We start from the raw sequence: 12,242 nt of genomic DNA on the forward strand, positions 1-12,242 counted from the left end.
GTTTGATTTTCAAGTGGCATTGCACAGTGTTCATTATTTACTTCATTATTTTCCAAGTGGCATAATATGAACAATGTCCCAGCAATCATCCAAGGTATAGGGTGCACATTGTAAAATTTTGCCGCAAGTGCACAATAATGCTGCCCCCATCCATGATAAGCGTTTTGTACTGCGGAGCTTACAAGAGGAGAAACGTCTCCCCTATTCCCTTTCTCTTGGCAGCGCTACAAATACCTTTGGCAGTCCATAGTGTAGTGCGCACCAGAGCGTGTCATGCCCCCTCCATAGAATTCAGAACCACGACCTCAGTTTTACTGGGGGCCACCGACTCTGCAGGGTGGGCTCTCAATTGCAGGAGCGGAGAATCCTGCATGCATAACAATCCAAAAGAAACAGAGCCCCACTCCGACTTCCGTGCAAAACAAAAGACTTTATTCGTCTGAGACAGTATTTAAATAACTCATTGTCCTGACCGGTTTTGACGTCATGCTGGGGCCTGTAGTTGAGTCGAGGCCTCGTGGCCACATGGATGGAAAATTTAACTCACCTGTGAGCAAGGCGTGCTGACGTCGAACTATAAAATATATTTTTCCTTTAAAAGAATATTACATTTTACAGCTTTTGATATTTGCTATAAAAAAAACATTGAAACTCCCTGAAAAAACCATAGGTTATAGACCATATATAGTTAGGAATTAGCATTTACAAAACCTTGAAAATTCACTGACAAAACCATAGGTTATAGACCATATATAGTTAGGGATTAGCATTTACAAAACCTTAAAAATTCACTGAAAAAACCATAGATTATAGACCATATATAGTTAGGGATTAGCATTTACAAAACCTTATTTTACTCAAACAAAACCATTGAAATTCGCATATATAGTTAGTTGCACTAACTATATATCGCGCACCCGCAATCCACTGCTGATGATGTCACATATTACATCATTCGTGACATGGTCAGTGACATCACTGATGACATCACTGATGACATCTCAAATGACATCACTGATGACATCACAGATGACAACATCCAGTGACTGTATGTTTCTGTAAAGTTAAAATATGTCTTACATATTGAAGAATGAGTGGATGTATAAGTGTCTGGATGAAGGATTTAGTAGGTGCATGACTGACTGTATGAGTGAGTGAATAAATGTGTCTCACTGAGTGCATGGGTTAGTGACTAAACTGTCTTAATTTGTGCATCATTATGTCTGTTGTTCTGTAAACTGCTGCATGTGTTGATCAGTAGCTATATGAGTAACTATATCGGTTATTGATTGGTTGCCGAAGTATTTGTATGGGAGACTGAGTGTGTGTGTGGGTGGCTGGGAGGTGTATGACTCTGTGCATAGATGTGTGAGCAGTTGATTCACAAGATGTATGGGTTAAAAAGTGCATGTGGAAACAGCTGTATGGGTGGGTGACTGTGTGCATGAGTGTATTGGTGAGTGAATGGATATCTCAGTGCTACATGTCAAAGTAAGTACATATGTAAAACACAGTACATGTGAGAGTTGACATATATAAATAACTGTGCATAAGAGCCAGTGAATGTGTGAGTGGCTGTATGGATCATTGTGAACTTGTATCATGGATTGTATAAGAGAGTAAATATGTGTTAGTATATGTTTGAATAAGTAAGGTGTGCATAACTGTATAAAAGAGGAAATGGAGGTGTGATTGATTCTTTGCATGACTGACTAGGTGTGTGAGTCACTCCATGGATGAGTGACAGTCTGTGAGTGTCTGTTTACACTGATTGTATCTAAGGTTATATTAGAGTCTGAAGAGGTTCATCGTATTATCACATAAATGATATCATCAGTGATGTGATCAGTAATGTCAAATGAGATGTGATCAGTGATGTCATCAGTGATGTCATTTGAGATGTCATCAGTGATGTCATCAGTGATGTCACTGACCATGTCATGAATGATGTAATATGTCACATCATCAGCAGTGGATTGCGGGTGCACGATATATAGTTAGTGCAACTAACTATATATGCGAATTTCAATGGTTTTGTGTGAGTAAAATAAGGTTTTGTAAATGCTAATCCCTAACTATATATGGTCTATAATCTATGTTTTTTTCAGTGAATATATATATATATATATACATATATATATATATATATATTCACTGAAAAAACCATAGGTTTCACACCAGTTATAGTTAGGAATTAGCATTTAAAAAACCTATTAAATTCACTGACAAAACCAGTTATAGTTAGCTGGAAATTTTACTGATATAAAACCAATGAAATTCCACGTTATAGTTAGTTGGACTCACTATAACTTGCGCGTGCAATGCACTGCTGATGACGTCACATATTACATCACTCATGACATGGTCAGTGACATCACTCATGACATCACTGATGACACCATCCAGTGAATATGTGTCTTTCTGAAAAATAAATATTAGTGAGTAATGTTTAAATATTTAAATATATATATTATTGTTTCACTTTGTTTATAAGTGGCTACATGTGTTGGTAAGTAGCTACATGCGTATGTATATGGGTTATTAGATGTTTCTCTTAGTATCAGTATGAGTGTCTATATGGTTTGGTGGGGGTATTACTTAGCACATAGATGCATGAGTGACTGACTCGCTGTTTGTATGTGTTTTGAAGACAGCATATGTGCAGGACTGTATAGATGGATGAGTGTGTATATGTGTATGTTAGTGAGTGAATGACTGTCTCACTAGTGTCTTTATCAGTAACTACATATGTTTTAATCTAGTATATGTGAATATTGATGTATATAAGTGAGTATATGTGAGAGTAAGAGATTGTAAGAGTTCCTGTTTAAATAAGTATGTGTTTCTATAAGTGATTGTTTAAGAGAATAAATATGTGTATTTTTCAATACAAGTAAGGTGGAAGTGTGTGTATAACTCTATATTCAAATAAATGGATGTTCAATAGTTTATTTGCACGTGTGAGTATGTGTGTGAGTAACTTTTGGATGACTGTCGGTGTGTAACAGGATGTATAGGTGTATCACTTCATATGATAAGTGAGTATATGTATGAGTGACTATATAGAACTGTTGGTGAATGACTGGATGTGCATATAGATGGTGGAATTACTGAATTGCTTGTTGTAACTGATATGGGTATCTCCATTTTTTTTTAAATTTCAGTTTCTATTTTTGAATATGTGTTTCAAGGGTTACATTACAGTGAAAGGAGGTCTGTCACTATGTCACAAGGATGGTGTCATCAGTGATGTCATGAGTGATGTCACTGACCATGTCATGAGTGATGTAATATGTGACGTCATCAGCAGTGCATTGCACGCGCAAGTTATAGTGAGTCCAACTAACTATAACGTGGAATTTCATTGGTTTTATATCAGTAAAATTTCCAGCTAACTATAACTGGTTTTGTCAGTGAATTTAATAGGTTTTTTAAATGCTAATTCCTAACTATAACTGGTGTGAAACCTATGGTTTTTTCAGTGAATTTCAAAGGTTTTTTAAATGCTAATTCCTAACTATAACTGGTGTGAAACCTGTGGTTTTTTCAGTGAATTTCAAAGGTTTTTTTAATGCTAACTCCTAACTATATAAGACCTGAAAGCCCACCAGGAATCTCCAGTATGCGCCAGGGGACTGCATTGCAGAGAGGTGTAATGAAGCCACAACCCTTTTTACACCTCTCTGCAACGCAGCCCCCGTGCATGTTTGAAGAGGGGAAACTAATTCCCCTTGCATACTGGGGGCCCCTGGGGGCCTATTAGCCCACCTGGAACCTCCAGTATGCGCCTGGGGCTGCATTGCAGAGGTGTAATGAGACTATGCCCCTTGTTACACCTCTCTGCAACGCAGCCCACTGCCGCGTTTGCAGAGGGGGAACTAATTCCCCTTGCATTCTGGGGGTCCCTGGGGTCAACTAGTCCACCAGGAGCCTCCAGTATGCACGAGGGAGCTGCATTGCAGAGAAGTGTAATGAGGCCACACCCTTGTTACACCTCTCTGCAATGCAGGCCACTGGCGCCTTTGCAGAGGGGGGACTAATTCCCCTTGCATACTGGGGGTCCCTGGATCATATCTGCCCAAACACCGATATTCCGAACGATTGTAAATGACTTTTCTTGAGAAACATTTGGATTTGGATTATCATGTCCTATACTTTGGAATTTTTGAAAGACTGACTTTGAGGATGCTATAAATTACTCAAGTCTGCCCGAATTGTGTGGGTAAAATTGATACCTAGTCACTTTTAATAAGAATATACTTATGTCTCGTCTAACATTTGGAAGAAATATCTAGTTATATGACAACGGGATACCGACATAACTTGAAGGAAATAAGAACGCCCTGAAGAAGTTCTGTTGTACAGAACGAAACGTTTCGGCTGGCTGTGGTACATAAACTTAAGGAAAATAAAAGCATTTGAATATACACCAAGATTCAGCGCTTCAATAAGTACTCTAAGTGATATGATTTGATTGGACTCATTGTGAAAGTGGTGCTGTGCCAAACTTTGGAATATTCTCCACTACTCTCTACTACTTACTCTCTCCCACTCTCTACTACTCACTCTCTACTGCTCTCTACTACTCACTCTACTACTTACTCTCTACTACTCTCTACTACTCAGTCTCTACTACTCACTCTCTACTACTCTCTACTACTCACTCTACTATTCACTCTACTACTCTCTACTACTCACTCTGCTACTCTCTCTACTGCTCTCTACTACTCTCTACTACTCACTCTCTACTCTCTATTACTCACTCTCTACTCTCTACCTCTCTACCTCTCTACCTCTACACCTCTACCTCTCTACCTCTCTCTACACGCACACATATAGACATATATGCATATATATATGTGCATATGCATTTATATATATGTATGTGTATATATAAAAAAAACAACTAAACATTTTTTTTTCTAATCAGCTACTTTTAAAACTGTCATTCTTTTTCCCCATGGTACACTCCCCGGTACGCTTACCGGTGCGCGTACCGGGCGCTCACCCCGCGAAAATCAAAAAAATTTTTTATTTTTTTTTTGCCCCGTGGGGCCCTTTTATGGCCCCCACATCAAACCTAGGGGGTCAAGGGGGGTCTACTCTGCCCCCTTATGGTCATTTCCCCCTTTGTTTTGGCCACCTCTTGTGTCTCGATCCTACCGAGACACAAGATGGCGGCCGCTCCGGACTGTTTAGAATGTTTACAGACCCCCCAGAGCCATTCAGCTTTCTCCGCGCAAGTCGCGTGACGCGCCCGGTGCGCGTACCGGGCGCTCACCCCGCGAAAATCAAAATTTTTTTTTATTTTTTTTTTGCCCCGTGGGGCCCTTTTATGGCCCCCACATCAAACCTAGGGGGTCAAGGGGGGTCTACTCTGCCCCCTTATGGTCATTTCCCCCTTTGTTTTGGCCACCTCTTGTGTCTCGATCCTACCGAGACACAAGATGGCGGCCGCTCCGGACTGTTTAGAATGTTTACAGACACCCCAGAGCCAATCAGCTTTCTCCGCGCAAGTCGCGTGACGCGCCCGGTGCGCGTACCGGTGCGCTTACCGGAGCGCTGCTATAGATATATATATTTTTTTGAACCTTAATTACTCAAAATCCACTGGAGCACATATCTTGAGACATAGCAAAGGCACATCGGGCTACCAGTCCCTACAATTTTGCCAAGTTTGGTGGAAATCCATTCAGCCGTTCGGGCTAAAAGTGAAATCGACCGCCCTATGGAAATTAACATGGGGAAAACGCGTTTTGGGACCCCCCTTTTATCTCGGCCCCCGCTTGACGAATCCCCCCCAAACTTTCAGGGAAGGACCGGACCGCCATGAGACCATTTTCCTGAAAATTTCAGGCAGATTCGTCAACCGGCGCCAAAGTTATTCAAAATAGAATGTTGAGATTTAACATTGAAAATTATCCTAACTATAACTACCTACTGGCGACCGCCAGTAGGTAATATATATATATATATATATATATATATATATATATATATATATTTAAATATATATATAAACATCAACTTTAAATATATTTTGAAAATTCAACTATATTTGTCTATACACCAGCTGATGAGCTCTGAAAATACACATATTTCCATCCTGAATATTGTACGAAAATGGGTTGTTGGTTGACTAGGGTGCCAAAAAGGCTTGAAGCTCCAATGGTATATATCCAGGGGAGAGGAGTTGGCCTAGCAGCTAGGGCGGTCGACCTCTAATCTGAGGAACTGAGTTCGAGTCTTGTCATTGATGCTGAACATCCAGTGATTCTGGGCAGATCACATAATATCCGCGTGCCTAACAAAAATGAAAGTGTGTCCTCATGTAACGTAACTGGTGCTATGCAAAGTACTCTGATACCTGATTCGGGTCAAGTTCGCGCTATATAAAACTCTGCAAAAACAAAAAGAAATCTGGGCTCTCCAGACCAGGATGAAGTCACGAGTTCAGTCTGACTGCGAAGGAGCACTGGCCGGCTACAAGGACCCAACTAGGCCTGCTGAACAAAAGTGCCTTCAATCCTGGCTTGTGAAGCATTGTATGGATCAGCATTGAAAATGCATTATGGTAGACTCACAGCTGGCAGGATCCAAGTGCAGATGTAAGGTTGTTGGAAGCCTTTTATAACCCGGAGGCTTCAGGTAAGGAGGCCAGCCATCTAGCTCCTTGGAGTCACTCTAGGTTTTGAGTTCAAGAGATGCAATGCCACTCCCACTCAGCCAGGCAGGAGGGCAGCAGGTCAGAAATATGACGTTTAGCAGAATGGCAGTCCTGCAGCAGTCTTTGTTCCTGGAAGAGTAGCCACAGGTCTAGAAGTGTACTAAATTGTTGGTGTCTAAGATCTATCTTTTATACTCTGGTTCTGGAAATAATTCAAAGCTTCTAAACAGTGGCTTTGAAGTGCAAGAAATTCCCCTCCTCACCTGCCCTGGTTCCAAGCTGTGACAATGGAGGGTTGTTAAACCCTTAGTTAGAAAACAGGGCACATCCTATTCAGGTGTAAATGAGGCTGTGCCTAACTCCTGCCCAAAGTGTAATCACAAAAGTGGCTGAGGAAAGAGAAAGGAGTATATCCAAAAAGCATAACTTGCACGAGATTGGGAAGCTCAACAGATGGAAGAATTAACCAGCATGCTCCTTCAAAGTAGGGATGCAACTAAAAAAAGGGGAATTTGTATAGAGTAGGTGAGTAAACAGAAGATGCTATCATGCCGTCACTAAGCTGATGTTAATCTGTAACACATTTGATAAAAAGGTGTATAATAGTGTTCATAGTATACTTACAGCCAAACTAATGGCAAAGAGCTTTTATGTGAGTCTATATTTCCTCACAAAATTTAATCCCCCGAACAATCTTGTTGCTTTCATAAGTCATGCAAAATGTTACAGAATTATTTGCAAAGAACCACACTAGAAAAAGAAAAAACATAAAGAACGAAGATATGAAATTACACTGTTTCCATAGATAATAAATGGGCTGAGCTGTTATATAAAACCAAATTGTATTACCTCATTGCCAATGAATAATTCAAACAAGGGCTGATATGCGCTGCGCGTGATGGCAAAATCCCACACAATGGGCTCTACAGGGAAAAATCATATATGTTATGCATTGTAGTAAGGCAACAAATATTATATAATGGGCCTTCAAAAAACGGAATAACCAAAGAATCCGAAATGAGCCTATTTGTAATTAGTCATACCTCGATGATTCAAGTCGGAAATGAATCTATTTAGAATTACTCATGCCACGACAATTCAAGTGCAGACACAAAGGGAATTGCTGCCCAAGATCTTGCGGAGGCTTTATCTAGATTGCCAGATAAAATAATGGTAGTTGTTCTTCTTTTATATGGATTATAAGTTTCTGTTATAGGGAATTCTCCCTCAACATTTTAAAGCTGTCTTTATTATAACCTTCATTCAGGTCACACAACACTAGGTCAATAGGACCTGGCGTTCACATGCAAAGCTGGTTACTACTTCATTGCACCCCTATCAGAACCAGAATTGTGGTAGTGTCAGAGTTGAGACAAATTCTCTATTCACTCCTGCTCCTGATGAATTGCCAATAGACCCATTAGGGGCTACCTTAGCCAAGAAACATGTCGACCTTCCACACCACACATGCCCTTTATGACCATTGCTTCCAGATAGGGCTGTCTGCTTTTAGTTAGGTTGGTGCACCCCTCGAATAAAATTTAGACTATAGGGCTGCCCTAGACCTATTTTAAACACCACTTTGCACTCACTACACTACCCAGTCCGCACAACCACATGCACCTGACGGCTTCACCAACAAAAGATCTCCACTAAAGAGCCCCTTAGCAGGTGATGGCAGGCATTGCAGCATTAGCCTAATAAAGAGCAGGCCCAATGATGATGAAGCATGATATCCCTCGGGGTGTGTGAGGGCACCTTATCACAGACCTAAATACTCCCACCCACACTTAGGAACTGCACAATAGTCTGTTATATCAGTTTACTTTTGGGACCCGGATAAAAGACTCCTGGTTCCTCTTGTTTTAAGAAATAAAACAGACTCAGCAGGAACTCATGCTAAAGGTATTTACATATAGCCCGGACTGGGTACAGCTTTTAGCTGTGGAACCCTGAAGGATTTTCAAAACCAGAAAAATTACTACATTGGATAGTAAAACCTTGCACTGGGCAGACGTAATAAATGTCGCCCCACAGCGAACTGACCTTTGACGGCTCTAAAATGATTCTTTATCCCAATTTGACATTTTGTCACCAAAGCCAGCAACATCAATGGGTGCTTAAGAATGAAATATCCAACTTTGTAGGACCCTCTCTAGCTTATGCTTCAACCTTACCCCACAGAGAGATTCTGATTTAAAAAACCTAGTAAATGTTCATCATTCTGAAGCATGCAAAGTGAAATAGTACACGATTTCAAGCATGAATTTCGCTCATGATGAATATTGTTCTTCTAAATAATGTTACATTACAAATCGATATCATTGTACATGTACAATGATACTACAAGAAAATTCCTCTTTTTTGCATGAACATTATTGGACTGATGTTGGTGTTTGTCCTCTGTGTACTGGGAGCCTCCTATCGGTGCTGCCATTTCAACCCTTTTAACAGGCCTAAACCTTCCTATTAAATAGTAGTAGGTCACCCCTGAAGTAGGCCTTACCTACCCTCTGGCAGAATGCATAACATTTAAAAGTAGGAAATATGTACTCAATGCTTTTACATGTCCTAAAAGTGAACACACCATTAACCTCACTTTTCCACTGGTGGAGTTGACATAGGACACATTGGGTTACTTTATTTCACTTAATAAAGATAACTTAAAATTGGCAATAGATAGAAATATACTTCAACAATGTATTCTTATAGTTAATCAAAATTCAACCTAATGCCATACTCAACGTATGTCTAAATCAGAAATAGTGACTTTAAAAGGTCACTATTTTTGTGCCTGGAGGCCTCCAGAAAACTTTTCAGAGTCAATCCCCAAACTGTCACTGGGCAGCCTGCTGGAAGGTGTGAATGGCTTCCAGGAAAGGGAGCAAAATGACCTCAGCTGAGAGGAGGTGTGACCTCCTGACAAAAAGGCATGGGGGTGTGCCCACCAAATGCACAAGCTTCAAAGGGGTTTCCCCTGTCACAGGCAGAAGTAACATACACCTAGGCCTGCCTCACCCATTGTGGAAGTAGCCAGCGTGGCACCAATCCAAGTGGGAGAAATCTTGTTCCAGAACTGGTGAGTGTGGGGGGGTATCTCATTTCCCAAAAACATATTTCAGAGGTATGCCCAGAACTATGCACAAGTGAAGAAAGGTTTTGTTATATTGTTTTTAGATAGGGAAGAGCACTGTAGAATAGTTTACAGTAAAACACACAACAAGTGTGGCAAAAGTGGGTAGGAGCACACCTGGGAACTTTTTCCCTATTGGTTAGGGAGGGGCTAGGAGTTTCACCTTGCCATAGGCTAGCCCTGGGTATAAAAGTGGCACCCTTGGTACCTCCTCAGACCTCCTTTGGACCTATGGAAGACAGGAGAAGGAGTGCACCTCCTTTTGAAGCTGGACCTGCTCTCCACTTGTAATGAGGACAGCAGAGTAAACTCCAAGGGCTAGTTGGATAGCATCCTGTTTAGCTCCTGAAACACTGCAAGAAGTCCAAATTTCTGCTGAGCCCAGCTGACCAGTTCCAACTGGATTTGTCACGTGCTCTGCACTGGATTTGCCTTAGACCCTGTTTGTGGCTTCTGGGAGATGGATTCCTGACCCGCAAGTGGTGCCCCCCAAAAGGCCTTAGACCCTTGACTGGTGTTAAAGTGTACTCTTCCCCATCAAAAACTGCAAGGCTGGATACTTCGAAACCTTTGCCAAATGTTCTGCAATAATAACCAGGGGCTACCACCAGACTGCTGCTGAGCAACAGCTGCCAATGTCAATTTGTCAGTCAGGCTCAACTTGCCAGTTTGCCCTGCTGAAAGGATCCTGACTTCCCAAAATGTTTCTATGTCCAAACATAGAGAGCTTTAGTGGGATAAGTGATGAGTAGCATTGCGCCACCAATGACAACTTCCTGGTCCAGACTTCAGACTTCGCCCACTTGGATTTTTCCCTCTTTTGCAGTTGAGAGCCCCAACTTACAGCCAGAGTCAAAGATCCCATTCAGGTCGTGCGCTTCACCCAGCCATCCCTCTTAGGGTCCAGCTGGCACCCCAACTCTTTGGAAACCTCGGCAACTTAGACTTTCCTCCAGAAAATTAACTAAAGCAGAAGGAGTAGCTTAAATATGAATTTACCTTGAAACAAAGATAGACAAAAGGTATTTGGCAAAACTGGAACAATTGGCTTAATTAAACACAGCTTCCGTGAGAACAGGCAACAGAGTAAGGGTCTGAAGACGGTCCCAGAGCACATTGGTTTCAGCTATTATTTTATACATTACATGAGGTGTCATAAAACTGTTCTCCTTTTCCTAAATGTCATAAAACAGTTGTACATTCCTAGGGAGACAGAAATCCGGGCCTGGTAATGGGGTCATAAATCTGGTCTTTTGATATTGTGTTTACCCCTTTTTAATTGTTTTGATTCTGAGAAATGCTTTTTAAAAACTTCTCCCATGTTAAGCATGTCGGATCGGTACTACAAGGGTTGAGCTCAGGTTTCAATTATTGAGAATTAACTGGATCAAGTAAGGAATAGTGCCCTTATCACTCGAAGAGTACTACCATCCACTTCAACTAATAATCCACTTTCTCACAGATACATTGTGTACTTACCCAAAGGCTAAATATTTTTGCAACCTTCCTTTTCTTTAGTGTAGGAAGCTGGCTCTATATATAACATACCTAAGTAAGTTATAGGGTGCACAGAGTCCAGCGGATCCCCAAAGGCTTACAGATGTAAAAGTAGATAATACCTTACTCTCTATTTGTGGTAGTGTGTCGAGCAGTAAGGCTTTATCAGAGGGTAGTGTTAAGCATGAATTGTACGCACTCTTTAATGAAATGATGAGTGCACTCACAGACTAAACTCAGACCAATTGTTTGTATCAAAAAATATTTCTTTTTTTATATTTTATTTTTTGGACCAAGCAGGACTTGGCACAGGTAAGTAAAATTGTATTTTTAAAGACAGGTTGTTCAAAACAAGTAAGTTGGATGAAATCGACTTTGTGACTGGTTTGTAAAATATTTAAAAACAATAGATTTGTAATTAGTTTGTTATTACTTTTAAGATTACTCGTTAGAATACTTTTTAGATTACTTTTCCTACTCAGTGTGAAATGCCTGAATATCACACTGGGACATTTCCTAGACAAAGGTTAGAAAAACAGCGTTGTATTAAAACACAATTGAGTAGGTTTCCATACTTGCAAACACAACTCAACTCAAAACCTTTTCAGAGGAAAACAGTCAAGGCAATCCTATGGGGAAAAATTAGGTTATTAGTTTGCCAGAAAGAAATCTGCTTTAGGGTTGAGTTTCTGCGATTAGAACAAGGTTTATCCGCAGGGCCAAGGATGCACTCAAACAGTACCTTCAGCGACACTAGGGCAGCCGGGTGCACAGTGCTGAGGCCCAATGTAGCATATGGGATTGGGGGCAGTCGGTTCGGGGCTGCTCACAGGCAGGCCACTCAATCTTGGAAGCCAAGCTCCTAGGGTTAAGGTCAGGACAGAGGGGGTACTGGGTCAGCTCTGAGGGACCAATTACAATGGTGGTAGGACCACCACCATCAGG

Source organism: Lissotriton vulgaris, chromosome 4_1, assembly GCF_964263255.1.
Source record: "Lissotriton vulgaris chromosome 4_1, aLisVul1.2, whole genome shotgun sequence".
Classification (NCBI taxonomy): domain Eukaryota; kingdom Metazoa; phylum Chordata; class Amphibia; order Caudata; family Salamandridae; genus Lissotriton; species Lissotriton vulgaris.